Consider the following 15,986-nt stretch of genomic DNA (forward strand, 5'->3'; position numbering starts at 1 on the left):
GACCAATGGGAAAACTGAGTGGAGAGCTGCGTCAAACCTATCATAGGATTGATGATATTAAGACGGGTTCGCAGAGTTCCGCCATTAAATACCTGGATATAGTTCTTGAGAATATAAAATAATAAATGAAGTGAAATGCAGCTGTGTTTTGGTGTGTTTCCGATAATTGCGCGGGATTTTGAATTAGACCTAAACTCGTCATTTAACAATCTTAACACACGCGATGGATCGGATACATGATAAAATAAATTGGTTCAAACGAGATTCTAATGTAAATTTTAATCAGGAATTAAACTTATATAACTTAACTGAATACCTATATAAGATTTTTGGATTCATTAAAGTAAGCAATCAATTTTTATAGCATTATAGTAGTAAATAAAAAATTTATGAATAGTTCGGTAACAATTTGAATTCAAAATTACTTTGCAAAGTTGAAATGGAGCCACAAAAATAGTTGCATGGCATTTGAAAGCAGCTGTAATTTACAGCGATTTTCTAGCCTTTTAAATTCCATGCATATCACTTATTGTTTACAGAAAGATAATTTTTCGTAAATATTTACCTCAAACCATGCAGTAGTTCGCTTTGGCACTCAACTACATAATTACATATAAAAAGGTACTGCTACTTTGTATTTTAAACTCTTTGGCTTTGGCTTTTGAAATTCTGCCTTACAATTAAAAATTGCTATGGCTTACCTCGATGCTTTTGATTTACGGTGTTGTCTCACATCTGCAAGTCCAGGTTTCGGAGCAGTTAGTCAACCAGTTAGATATTCTCTTTGCTGTCTCTCCGCTGAAATAATTGAGAGTTTTTATCATTTCCGCCCTCTCTCCGGTTAAAACTACATTAATCTATCAGTAGTGGCAGTCAATAGGCTTGAAATAAGAAAAAAATTAAAGTTTGCCGCAATTTTAAGTTGTCATATGGAAAACTAAATATTTTTCGTAGGAACTCAATCCAAACCTATTCAATTTCAGTTGTTATTTACTATATTTTAATTTATCAATTAATCAGCACCAAAGCTTCTTTGTAGAAATCATTAAAACATTTTTTGTGAAGTTCCAACATTCTATCACACCGTGAGCTTTCCAAGTAAAATCGAGAAATCAGCCAACTGATTCACATTCATAGTTAACCAAGGAACGGAGGAAATTTCTAAATTATAATAAGGGAATAATTATAATAAGGGAATAATTCATAGAAATAAACAAATGGCTTTCCAGGCAAACATTGGAGTTTATTTGCAAACCCACATCTGTGAAAGGGGTATCATTCATGCCAATTGATTGAAAATAAACTTTTTTTAAGCATTTGAATTCATTTTTATTTTAAATGAGATCGATTTCAATCGAATGCACTGCCCACACCCAAATAAAGGCTCACAGATACTGACTTCAGCTATTTAATTTCTTTGACCAGGCCCTCAACAATGGACCCCCATTTCGCAATCTATTCCCAATTGTTGATTATATTAGTGACTGAAAAATACGGTAGTCTGAAAAATACGGTAGACTGAAAAATGAAGATAAATATCGCATTTTTCCATTTTTCGATTCCTCGCCAACCTTCTAACCATTCACGGTGAGATATCAACGCCCTTTATAACGTACGTTGATGGCGTCTTTTTTCCAAAATTACAATGAACAAACGATTACCAAGTCAGTAAAATTAATGAATGAGAATAATTTTTCATATATTTCGACAACTTTTTCATCGCCACGTTCGCATGCACGGCATTCACAGCATAAACAATGCGGTCGTTTTCACAAAAGCCACGCTTTTCCGCACAAAGGCGGAAAACATTGCTTTGTGATAGTTAACTTTCGTCGGCTCTCGTATGGCTAGCTTGGCTCTTTTTTTTGTCCACCTCCGTGAGTTCTTCCGACCGTCTGTGTGGGCATCCACGACCGCTAGAACGACGACCGGGGGAAGCGAGTCAGCCTCACCTGGCCTGCCATTGTACGGGCGCGTGCTCTATCCATCACAGACGAGATGATGAAGAGTGGATGGATGGATGCATGACGCCGCAAACCAGTTTCATTTCTCCTCTCATGCCTCTCTTCGGCAAAAGAAAAACACTCGAATGATGCACGATGGCGTTTTAATGACCAACTTTTTCCGATTTCTTCCTCTCATTGAGTGACGAACAGACCCTGTCATGGTGGAGCTCCAACACGATGATTACGTCACAGGTGCATGGTGGCGTGTGAGATCCCTGGAGTATTAGTATTGTTAATATATTTATAGGGAAAATGAGACACCACGCAACAGGTGACGTCATCGGGGTTTCCAGCAACAATCTCACCCCAGGAGTGAATAAATGCTGAAGTATTTTCCGGTTAATTGGGCCGCTGCAGCAGTGTGTTACACTGCGATGTAAATTTCCCGATTACCATATTTCGTAAACGAAAGATAATGTCTATTTTATTTAAAATTTAACGCGAAAAATGGGTACGCCATTTTGTGTTGTAAAACCATGAAGATGTGAACCAAAATCTTCAAAAATCATGAAAAATATAGACAAAGCATCTGATCAAAGGAATATTGTGTTTTTTTATTCCATAAAAATCATAAAATTGCAACACCACCTGCTTAAGTTCAAAGATTTTCGGAGAAAAACGATATCGCGCGTGTTTTTGAAAAATTGGTCATGTTTGAGCTGCTGTATCTCAGCAACGGATCAACTGTATGTAAAATGGCATGCACATCCATAATCAACCATCATTTATGAGTATTTATGCTAAGTTTTAAGTCTCTATCTTAAAAAAAAGCCATTTTGGACTTTTGTCCGGCTTTTTCCGATTTCAGACCATTGTGCACTGTTTATGCAGTCGCTTTCTCGGGATCCATGACAAGATCCCGATCGAAGAATCATCTAAAATTACCCCAGGCAAAGAGATTTTTTGTGGCTCCTCGCCTATAGGTGTTTGGGATTAAAGACCATTCAAACAGTCCATGCATGAGTGGCATTTGCCAAATACTTGCGTGAACACTTGAACGTCATTTACCGATTTTACGCATTTTCCTTCTGCTTTGAACTAATCATGGGCGCGTATCTCTCTTCCTTCACGGCTTATTAGTACATTAACACGCAATCCCATTCCTGGAGGTGTAATTCATAATCTTATCCAAAAATTAAATATATTTACAATTGTTGTATTTTTCATAGTAGGGTGGATTCCTATTATTTCTTTATTGCCTAAATCGAAAGATTATTACTCCTGGAGTACGTATTTCACGCTTTTAGATTTTTTAATGACGATATCTATTTTTCGTGATTAAATAAAAAGCGAACATTTTCAAGCGCGCGAAAACGCGACGGCTAAGTATGAATGCTGGGAAAACGCCGTGTGACGTCGTTCTGGTTCCCGTTGCCGCAAGTGAGGTGACCTTGGGGCGAGGCTTTGAGCACTGATACGACGCAGGATGATAGCATGTAGCGCTTGGCTTAAATAAGTATTATTTTTCCCCTATCAAACTAAGGAAACTTTCCGAACTGAGATATTTTTAATGTGTGATTATTAATAGATGTTTCCCTGAGCTCTGTGCCTCATGCCTGCATTGGTAATCTCAGAGGATGTAAAGCTCCTACCCTCTCGTGTAGAAACTAGGTCCCTGTGACGTCACGTAGAGTGGCATCGCATGGGCGCCAAACCGGCCTTTTTCAAATGAGGATTTAAATTGACCATTGCCATTCGTCTAAACTGGGATTTCTAAAACCAAATAATTTGTATATTATGAATACTCTAATGGTATGCAACGAATCGCAATCAATGCCTTTCGTTTTCTTTGATGAAGGAAACTACTATATTATAGGACACAGGGGGAGGACTATGTTCACGCAATAATTTCCTGACGTCACCCATTCGCATCTCTCGAGTCTCAAATTGATGTCCTCCAGGTGGACGAGGACAAAAGAGGAAAGTTCCTTCCATTCCGATGCAATCCCAGCGACTGTTTTATTATTCGACCTCCCTGATCGCTCTGAGAGGTCGTGCGCCACGAAGCTCATTGACAGAATGCGAGTGGGGTTGAGTTGGGGAAAGTAAGTTTGTTTCTGCCTCCTTTGTTTCCGCGTCGCCTTCTTTCGGTTCCCGATGACCGCAACTCCGTTATCCTCGACCGCCGGCGATTCCCTCTTCCAATCCGACTAATTGGATTCACTTGACACGCTCACTCCTCGTCCCATCGAAAATCGTTCATTTCATTGGCGCGCTAATCTTTTTTTGATTTCATCCTCCCCTTAATTCCGACGCCGGAAAGCCCATTGTCGTCATCCCTACGTCGAACAAAGGGATTTTTTTATTTACTCTCTTCCTGCGGTGATGACCGCAAACCAATGGCCGCGTGATCAATGCCAATGAGGCGGAAAACACTCGCTCACACTTCGTGGAAGCATACACGCCTAACTTTCACTTCGCGTCTTCACTTTTCAGAAGGATGCCTCGAATTTAAACATGACAAAAGAAACAAACTCCACACTTTCCCCGCAATTTTTCATGAGGGTATTTGACGCATCACGGTGAGTATGATGATTAAGTAACTGCGAAACGCTCGAACTGAAAAAAATCCTATAACAGAACGAAAAATTTACTGATTTCTATAAAAGCAATATGTTAAGCAATCCTCAGTACAATAAAAATAATGATTACATAAATTCGTATGAATTAAAACGATATTGAGAGATAAGAAAGCGCCTATTTCCATCCATCTCCTTATCGCAAAGTGAATATTTACGCAGGAATGCAATGTCAATTTATAACGCGTACGGCACAGGAATTTTGCGTATCTGGATACGAGGTTGGACCATCAAGATACAAGAAATCGCGCTTAGGAATGACGAAATGATTTTTATTTGAATGAAATTTAATGACGAAAAAAGATACAAGAAGATTGGCAAATTCATGTGCATCGATAAAATTGTATCTCATCGATAAAACTATATTCGGTCTGGGACTATTTTCTTTCGCGGGTGGCGCCATATCCTGCTAGAAAGAAGATCACAAGCCTGCACAAGCCTTTGGAGATCGCGTTGTTTATCGTTACGTCTTATCACATTTCAGGGATTTTTGTGGTTAAGTTGATGGAAAATAGAGTATCTGGTAATGGTGAAGTATCCCTTATTCTTTAATTTCATTCACTGGGCTTGAGGCGTTTCTGGAAACGTCACCAAATCATGAATATATCGTATAAAAATATATATTCTAAGGACAGAAAATATGAACATTTGTAGGCAATACGAGAGCACATTGAGGGAGCACTGAAACCGTGGCCCTAATGGACCAATATAAGTGAACGGAAAAAAAGGAGGCAAAGAAATATATTGTACGTGCACACGGACAAGAGCGCTCACAGGTAGAGGAAGGGTCAAGATGTGTTTACCCTCAAGAGGGAGAAAAATAATGTCGTGAATGCTATGAATCTCACAGTGAGAAACGTTATGAAAACAAACGGGCATGATGAGATGCATTTCTTTGTTTTGTCTATTACATTCAACGACCTAAATATGACTTGACGAAGCTGAATCAAACGGACGTTATAAAAAATAATTGATATTGGGAAACGGGTAAAGTCAAAATTCATGCTCGGTCATCATCAGATGTTGGGAAAGAATTCAGCATCACGCAATTGAAACAGGAATAAGACCAAAAGATTTTATTTTAATTTGCCTCAAATGGGGTAAAAAGGTATAATGGAAATTTAGTGATTATTGAACGTAATTTAGAGGAATGGGGAGAGAAAAGAAGTTTACACATTTTCCTCTTGCGTGATGATCGACGCATTGAGAAAGGTCTCTTTGTTTGGGCGATGCAATGGACCTCGTGAACGATGGACCTCCGGGTGTCTTGTTTTCTTTTTCATTTTCGGACCGACAGTAACCAGGCTCATTCGGGAGAAGTTTGGCAACATCGTCTTTAGTAACTCCATTCAGCCCAACTTTGCGTCAACTAACGGAATAAACACGGTGTGATTGAGATAACATTATTCCTTACTCCCGATTAATGAGCGTGGAATATGGCTAGATTTAGTTGGAGCTAGAATGGAATATTTCTCAGAGACAAAAGAGACGCGAAAAAGGGAAATTGAAGAGGAGAAGGGTGGGGTGGGGTGGAGAAATTAATCCATTCGATTCGAGAATTCCTCGCCGCCTTTTGTTTCCGCCACAAATCCCATTTTCTCTTTTCAGGATTCTCATCATGAGTGCATTACCAACACCATTACGTCCTCAGCCCACCACCACTCTCTGGAGGCTTGCAAACGAAGATTATTATCATCATAATCATTTTTATTCTTTTAATCAAATCCCCTCCGAGAAGAGCAGCTCTATTGAAATTTGGAGCAACTTCGGTTACTCGATAATTACGAAAAAATATTACGACGATGATCATGATAACGTAAGCATGCACTAATGTATGTGAGTGAAATCATAATGGGCTTGAGCGGAGAATAATATAATTTATTCGCCTCGTTTTTTTTCTTGGCGAGAGAGAGAGAAAGAGAATGACAAAAAATGGTAAATGAGGATTGCATTGCCTTTTGTTCGCGTTAATTAAAACGAATGGGATTACTTCGCTAGCTGCTCATCCTCCGCCGACGCGTTTCGTTCGGATTGGAGGGGGGGAAGGAGGGGTGGGGTAGGGGTTGGGAGGGGTTGAGATGGGAAGAGTGGGGTGCAAGTGTGGTATGTGCGTGGGTGCCTTTGTTCAGCGATGGCGAGGAGGGAAGGGAGGTGGATTTCTTTTTTCTTTTTTGTTTTTGAATGCTCGCTTTAGAACACAAGCGAGAGAATTATAAGCAGGCATTGGATAATCCCCAAGGATCAAAATTATCATGTACTCCTTTTGTTTCCACAACATTTCGAGAGTTTAAAAAAAACACGCCCATCGGGCATGCAAAAATATTCATCCCCGTGCGAAATAATTCAGATGCAAAGGAGATGAATATATCATGGACACTTATTAATTCAGGAGCAAAAGCATCCTCCAAACACGTTTGCGAAAGGTTTTGTTCGTGGCTCGCAAATTACTCACCGATACCGCCTTATCTTGAGTTTGTACGAAAATCATATTTGTGCGTGAAATTAGCGGTTTAGAACTTAAGATTTAGAAATCGGCGATGGAGAACCAATCATGGAAAAGAAGAAATGGTCACATGAGCAAACCAAGATGCACTGCGAGAGAGAAGATTTTACTTGAACCAATTATCTCGGACTGCCTGAATTTGAGCTGCCGACATTTATTTATGCAATTTATTGTTTGGGGGAAACGTGAACTTCTACCTACAATTATTCTTCCGGAAGAACACCTTTATTATTTTAATGTTTTTGTCGGGTCTGGAAATGCCGTGTGGTTCTCTGATGTGGTCTCTCCATGTCACTCTGAAATATATTTGCTCTCAACTACTCAAGCATTCTTAACCACCGACTGGCCTCCAGCCTAATTTATGTAAAAAAATACCTAACGCTTCTGATGGCTCGCAGCAGCCGCTCTGATGAACGACCTTCCGAATTCCTTCCGTTGTACTTTATTTAGCTCATGGATTACATCTCTCTTCACCATCTGTCACTAAACAACCCTTTCGGAAAAGATAATGATAACTTACTCATTAAGAGTGGCGTAGAATTTCTTCCATACATGGAAAAGATGTGGACTGATGTCGGTCTCGAAAATGCGAAATATTTAAAAATCGGATTCCATTAATCACTTTATCGCCACTTAGATAGGTTATTTAACAGTTCAGAAAAAATTGCAATGAAACACCCATATAGACCGACATATTTTAACCACGAACACTTTAGAGAAAACGTTTAAGATGAAATTGCATCCGTGTTATGATGACGAAAATTGAAATTTATTTTAAAACTCGTAAGGTTTGTAATGCGTATGAATGGTCAACAATGTTTGAGCTAAGGGAATCTGCCAACCAAAGTATTCACTCCTTACAAAATAAGGCAATTGGTAAACTGAGAGTTGTATCTACAAAGTATTTGACATTTTTTCTGATTTTCTCAATAAATGTTTCAATTGTCTTATCGCATAAATACAAGTTTAAAAGCAGCTTTAATTTGGACTGATAACTACGCTCATTTGAAATACGTGGCGTAAAAAAGTTCCTACTTCATCAAGTTAACGGGCGATTACGCTTTAGGGTATTTCCATAGCAGAGGAATCTTAAATATAATACATTATTGTTCAGCATCACGCAATTGAAACAGGATTGAGACCAAAAGATTAGTAAAAAAAGTTCCCTCAAATGGGGTAAAAAGGTATAATGGAAAATTAATTATTTTCTCTACAAATTTGTATATATTTTGAAAAGCTACTACAAATAGTCTCATTATGAGGTACATATTTGGTGATTGACTTCTAATCTTTAGAGCTATGATACTTCTGTACCATATTTTGCACTTTTTCACACCTATCTACTTATACTATGAAATTGTTTCCTTTTGACGCTGACGAAAATTGAAGTTTATTTCATTAGTCCTATAATTAGTAATGCGAATCAATGTACGCAGGTAAATATTGCCTTTATTCACGGCTGAAAATTAGTACAAAGTGTTACTTTAAGGCGATAAGATATTTTGAATCGTAAATATAGAGTTAAATCGTAATTAAAATGAGATTTTTAGCTCTACTCCTCGCTATATCTCATATTTGTATCGCTGTAACAGATACAACGAGAGGGTCACGATATTCAGCCGTCCTTTACCGAAGCTTGATATCCACGAGGCTAGGAAGAGGAGTCCTAAGTGTGCTAAAGTTACATAATGTTCCAAACACTAAGCTCAGGGGGAAGTAAATTCTCAGCCAATTGAGAGTGAATATGCGCAGAAGCCTTACCTACGATCGATATACATGGATGAATTGGTCTCGTTGTAGGTGCTTAGCAACTTCTCATCGCCAAGGACAGGTTAAAGGCATTGGAGCAACATTAAAAAGAACCGCTATTAATTATTTTATTACCGAAATATGTAATATGTGGACATCTTCTGAATGCTTTACAGAAATTCGTACTCTAAGAGGTGCCTGAATAACCTTCATAGGAAAATGAAATGTAGAAAAATCAAGCAAATTTATGGTTGCATTTAGACTTTGCATCATCGGGTTGTACAAACACTTGCCAACCAAGCCTATTATCATTTTTTAAATTTGTGTATATTTATGAAAATTCACATAAAAATATTAGATTTACTTTTAGACACTAATTATGAGTTATAAACTGGACTTGCAGAATAGAAAAATGGTTACTTGTGAACACTTTAACATAGCAATTACACATATATCTTAAGATTCTATCTATAACCTGCGTTGGTCTATTAAGTCTTTTGACATGAGAATAAATACCAATGATCCAAGTAAACAGCCAAATCTTTTGGAAGGCTACTTAAATTCTGCAAGGAATACAGTCTAGCGGTTGCCAACACATTGCCATTCAAAAATACCCTGCGAAGATGATAAATATGGAAGATGGAGACCTAAAAATATTCCAAATCGAATACATTCTGGTAAAACAGAGGTGAATGAATTATTGCAAAAGATTCCCTGGGTCGATATTGACAGTGAACAGAACTTACTTATGATGAAATATATCCTAAAATTCTATAAACCGAAAATAGTATTGAAAAACATTTGGCGGATTGAAATATTGAAGGAGACCCAACATCACCGAAATTAGAGAGAACGTTTCAATAAATCAGCGTTAGAGAGGTGGACAAAGCGTTGAGAGTGGACTGTAGCGGAGGGAGCAGCTGACAGTGGCGAATTCAGGGGAGGCGAGGGAGGGTGAGGAATCCCCCCCCCCCAGCCTAATTTCTCCAAAAAATGCTAAAATCTTTAAGGTAGCTCTTCTGATGATGGAAGATTTTATTTCTCCAGCTTAACAAACAATGGTTAAAAATAACACAGGCAAGCAAACAAATTTTGTTTGAAAACTTTTTTATTTTAATAGCTGATCTTATAGATTTATATGTGCCGAATCCAAACCTGGCCTAAGTTTTTTTGTATCACCCATAGTTTCCAAGCAATATGTATTTAATATTTAGTCTAATACCCCTATACGGTATACAGGGACATCAATGAAACACTGTGTTACATCATAAAATTGTTTGTATTTACTACTGCGTGATAATATAGGGTTCACTTGTCAACTGGAATTGGTCTACATTTTATTTCCCTTTTTTACTTGAAGCTTCTTGTGTAGATTTTTCTGCAATTAATCGCTTACTAAACTTCTCGGTGAAGAACGAACAGTAATCCCCCATTATCTTCGTTCATCTAACCTACTTTTTCAATTTTATTATAAATACAAAAAAGCTGTTAAATTCTAAAAATATTGCTTGATTTCATAAATTTAAATGTACAATGTGAATAAATGGTGGGTGATAAAACTTTAAAACCATCATATTTGGCTTCAGCAACTTTAAAAACATAAGAATAAGGTATTTTCAGTAAAAAAAAGTTTTTTCATTGTTGGCCTGTGTAACCGATGAATATCTAAAAGCCACTTGTCTCCGCACATCCGACGCCAGAAATATTAGAGCTTAGATTTTTTGCATACCGCCAAAGCATAGCGGAAAGTAATGACCGAAAACAACGACCTTACTCCGCCCCTGTCAGCTGAAGAAGCTCTTGGTGAAAGGGCATTCGTCAAGAAAAAAGCGTGGTTCTGGCAGGACGTATCTCAGGACGAATATCACTTAGGAAAGAGCGCAAAATATGAAGGAGGACAGAAAAGTTACGAGATAATTAGAAAACAGATTAATTGCTATGGAAGGAAGGCGAGATAAACTTGGATGGAGAGTGTTTTTGAAGAGCTGCAGAGCAATATTATGCATGGAAAAGTTGAGACTGACTATATGAAGTTAGTATCCACTTCAAAGAAAGAATTGTAAGATAAAAGAATCGTAAAATGTAATGCCCTAAGTGACAAAAGTGCAGAACTAATGATTGAAAACGGATACAAAGTGAAAAGATAGATAGAATGCCTGGGAAAGTTGTGCATTCAACGGACACCGTCTTAGAGTGAAATTTGTCGAAAGGGCAGGTGAAGATGACGTGGGAGGCCCAACTTGGACATCAGAACTCAAAGCAGCAGTAAGAGACCTGAGGATGACTGTATATCTATATATATAAAAGAAAGTCGAAAATCGTGTTAGTTAGAACACTTATAACTCGAGAACGGCTGCACCGATTTCAATGAGATTTGGTTCTTTGGATTCGTCACAGGCGGGGTTAACATATAGGCCATTAAAAAAAAGATAATTTCACAAAAAAAATTCATCTCTTTCCTATGGACATGCATTTAGGAGTTATAGTAACACAACAATTGATAAGTCGGTCAAAACTACAAATTAAATAATTAGTTTTGTTTTTACCACTTTAATAACTGAATTTAGTAACAATATAACATTTTAATTACTAAATATATTCAAAATACTAATTAAATGGAAATTACATTTTAAAAATTTAATTCAAGCTGATTGTAAGCCCAGCCGTGGCCCAGCTCGAGTTGACACTTCACTACCGTGTTTGTAAACAAATCTCCAAGCAATTGTTGACAAACGGTAATGTCCGTGTTCCTGTCGAGGAATCGAGTAGTTTGCTCATCAACAAAGAGTTCCAGAATATGATTGATCACCAAAAGAATCGAAGATGGTTGATTTAGCGAGCAAGAACGAAGATGTGGATGACTAAAACGAGGTAAATTCAAATAGTTCGTACTCTGCATGGATTCGAATCTTTTAAATGTGTAACAAACGAAGACGAAATCACCAACTATCTATCTGAATATTTTAAGTCCTTGGACGTACCTGGCTTACCAAGGCACGATTTACAGAAAAATGTAGTTTCTGTGCTCATGATCTTTCGAAGCCTAAACCAACCATAACTATCCAACGGAACGTGTTTGATCATTAAAAAAATTGGTGATGAATGTGATTCACGCAACTTTACTCAAAGGAAAATTCAAAGGTTAAGAAGTCCTCATTCCGTAGATTCCATGATCTCAACTCATACGCCCTTTTGAGCTAAAACGTATTCAATTTACAATTCGTGTTGCATTCGTGATAACGATTAAAAAATCGCATGGTCATTCTTTCAGTTTTTGTGTTGTTTGTGCTCATGTGCTAATGAAAACCCATGATTTTCTCATGGGCAATTTAGCGTGCTATGTTCACGAGTCGATAAACCATCCTCTGTATTTCATCCTTCGCTTCAAGTGCGTAGCTAGGATAGGGGGTTTTGGGCGCAGCTAATACCACGGGTCTGTAGGGTATAGAAAACTCGCTAAGGTAAGCGGGAAGTGTGGGGGCACTTCCCTCAGACATTTTTTGAGATAAATGGTTCAAAATAGTGGGTTTTGTGGCTGTGTGAATAGTTAAATATGTTTTGTTTGTTAGTCATCCGTCCCCCTAATATTAATAACAAAATCTTTCATAAAAAAATTCTCTAAGCTATTGGGGGGGGGGGGTTTGTCCCCCAAAACCTCCCCTCGCTGCGTCAGTGCTTTGCTTCGCTATATTTATTTAGCTTCATCCGCTTCATCTTGCGCCTGATAACAAAACAAAAACTGTTGTTTCTCAGAAGGTGCTTGACGCAAGACATTAAACCCGAATGTGTAGGGCTCACCGTGGTGCGTTTACGCATGCAGTACGTTTACGCAGTGCATTTTTTCCAAACAGAGATACTAAAACTGGCGCGCCTTAAGTCATTTAATGCGAATGCTGCTTCATAGGGGCTTTTCTTGCACGATTTTGAGCATCAGTCATGCGTCGGTCTGGGGTCGTGTCAACCTGCCCCCTGAATGGGCCAAGTGTATGCAACAGACTTGGACCTAAAAACATTTTTTTTACAGCTAATAACGCAAATAGCCAACAACTGAATGCGTATAATTTTTATTTCATGAACTGCTTAATTAAGCCACAATGCCCAAAATTTCTTAAGCTAAAACGTAAGAAAATTTGTTGAAAAAATCCGCGTAAACGTGCTCCGATTCACCCTATGTAGATTCAATAAAGAAAATGTCTTTCTGACAAGCAATTTTGGTACTCATTTACGTAGTTTTATTGAATTTGTACCCTTATTTTATTATAATAAATTAAACATGATTAAAAACGATACAGCCGCTCCTGATTTATAAATGGTGTAAGTAAACTGTAAGTTCATTGATTGTTAGGCGGTACGAAGTTCGCCGGGTCAGCTAGTAGTAGGTATAAAACCCACTTCCGGCCATGGACTCACTAAATCACACAAATGTTTGGAGCGATCGAGACGAGGTACGACGAAAGGACGTTGAATCGACCCCCTCGAAATTCGTTTGGAAAAATTGTCGAAACGCTAAATTTTCTATCTATTTTTCACCAAGCTAAGGTTACATATCACCAAAAAAAAGGACCTTACATTAAATTGAGGTATCGTAATGCAAACCCTCTCCGTTCATCGTCTCCGTGTCGCAATTGGCTAGCGCGTTCGGCTGTTAACAAAAAGGTTGGTGGTTCGAACCCACCCGGGGGCGTCCTTTTACTTCACTATAGTACTTCGTTTATACTTCACTATATACTTCGTTCCTCGTTTAAGTTCTGATTGGACAGTTAAATGCAGCTTAAATGGTTGTGTTTTCATCAAATGATTGCATTTATCGTCAACTCATGATTCACCAGTTTATTATTACTATACCTTATTTAAAAAATCTCGTCTTGAACTATAATTTCTCGTTTTAGGTGACAAGAATTTATGGTGTCTATACGTAAAGGTTTGCAGCACTTTGAGGCCAAACTATAAAGGATCTTTCACATTTCCCCAATCTCTGGATCCCCGTAGTTGCCCATGATAGGCCTCACGAAATAGCTACCGGGTAATCACTGGACTATAAAACCCACTTCCCACAACTGACAGACAAGGTTTGACTTATTTATACATATTTTTGTGGCCAACGAGACAAGATGTGACAAAAATTCAAGGAATTCGACTCCCTTCTCTAAAATTGTATCAAAGCCTAAGAAAAACCTGTCGAAACACTAAATTTTCTTTCAATTATAGTGTATACAACTGCCTCTCCTTTGTGAGGGCATTTTGGGATCAAGAAATGGATTTTTCTAAAATGTTATTTTCCGAATGCAGACAACTTCAAGAAACCAATTTTCAGACCCATCGGAGCACTTAAAATTTGAGCCAAATCGTGCGATTTCACAGTTTCGTGAATTATTATCTCAACAACGGAGGAAGTTACGGTATTGCGTCATATGCTTTTGAAAAGATTGTAAGAAGTGGCAGAGTGACGCTAAAAGGCCGCTGGGCCTTTCAGTGGGGGTCAGCGGCGGCAGAGGCCCCAAAACCAGCATCAGCGAGTGGAATTGACGATATTATAGCAGAAATTACTAAAAATCAAAGAGGAAAGACCTTGAGTCAGTTGAAAAAAATCCATTAACAAAATGTATTCGACAGGTGAGATACCAAAGGATTTCGAGAAGAACATCTTAATCCCGATTCGCAAGAGAAAAGATCTGAAGAGAAAGAACAGCTGTGAAAGATTCTAGTAAATTTGAGTAGATTTAACTGTGGGCGATTCAAATTTGTGGAAGTTCATTTCTACCCAATTAAAAAAACAAACTTAGCACTTTTCCACGCAGTTTTTTAGAAGCTAGCCTTCTCCAGAGGTAAGGTAAAAGATTTTGTTCGGCTGAGGAATATATACAGGGAGGGACCATGAGTAGGAGTGATACGCATAGGAATACGAGGCCGGGGAGACAAAATTCATTCGCTTACTTCATGAGAACGAGAAAATTTACTCTGAAATTGGTCGACGTCAGCTTAAGTGAGTGTAAAAGTACAAAGTTTGGGTTTTAGTTCGGTTGAAATTGAATACCATAAGAGATAATAATCAGCTGAAAATAATCACTAGGAAAATAAAGATTTTTTCTGCTGAAAATGAAAAGAAAATTCGAAAATTAAAATAGTGAAACAAAAACTGGGAGATCAAGAAGGAATACTTTAGTCATGAAGATGATAACTAGCGTTGGAAGAAGCGAGAGAGAAGTTAGTCATTAACGTGATGAAAATTAATTTAAAAAATAATAGCCCAAGCGAAGAGAGCGTTCCAAAAAAATCCTTCAATCCTAACATCCTAATCACCCAAATCCTGAGATGAATAATGGTCTGATGAAGACGATCGTGAGAGACAAGTGGACAGAAGAAAGACAGGAAAGGAAGACATCAAATTGAATGCATGGAACAGGGAAAGAAAGATGTGAAAGAGAAGAAATACGTGGGTGTGAAAAGATTAGCTGATCCGAGAATTGAGTGGAGAGCTGCGTCAAAACAATATTAGGATTTGATTGGTGATTGATTATGATGATGATAAAAATTATCAATGAAAGACACTTCATTACTTCCATAACTTACTTAAATATTTCAACCGGTTTCGGCTCTTACGCCATTATCAATTACATAAATACCAAAAACTATAATTTTTTTAAAATGAGAGCTAGCGATTGAAGAATCAATTTTTGTGGTATTTATGAACTTGATAATAGCGTAACAGCCGAAACCGATAATAATTTTTAAATAAATTCTGGAAGTAACAAAGTGACTATTGCTAATATTGAACCCTTACACCATGTACAAGCTTCAACTTTAGATTTCATGATGATTAAAACATCAACACTATAAATATATTTGTTATATTATAGCTAAAATTGTAAATTCAATTAAATTTGAATTTTTAAGAAAATATCTTTGTTTCCTGAGTACTGCTCTGGAAATCCCTTTTCAGATAAAATTAGTTCAAATCCTGACATTACGCGCAGGAAAACACCTAAAATCCATTCCACCGATCTACAAAAACCTCAAAGTTCATTTTCTCCACTAAAAACTTAATTTCTGATTTTTCTAGGTCCATGTGCACATTTTCTTCCGCAACATGAGTCGTCATTGTCATCTTTGATCCCGATATCGTCCACACGACAGGTCCGCCCAAGGGAT

General features: G+C 37.8%; 1 long non-coding RNA gene across 1 annotated transcript in view; it reads right to left on the bottom strand.

Annotated features, from left to right (window-relative positions):
* Positions 1-707: 707 nt before the first annotated feature.
* The window catches only part of LOC124164562, a 47,363-nt gene continuing 32,084 nt past the window's right edge, over positions 708-15,986 (bottom strand). The window contains exon 3 of the long non-coding RNA XR_006866068.1: positions 708-798. This is a non-coding gene — a long non-coding RNA (uncharacterized LOC124164562). The remainder of the gene's footprint in view (positions 799-15,986) is intronic.

The sequence above is a fragment of the Ischnura elegans genome, chromosome 8 (assembly GCF_921293095.1).
Source record: "Ischnura elegans chromosome 8, ioIscEleg1.1, whole genome shotgun sequence".
Taxonomy (NCBI): Eukaryota; Metazoa; Arthropoda; class Insecta; order Odonata; family Coenagrionidae; genus Ischnura; species Ischnura elegans.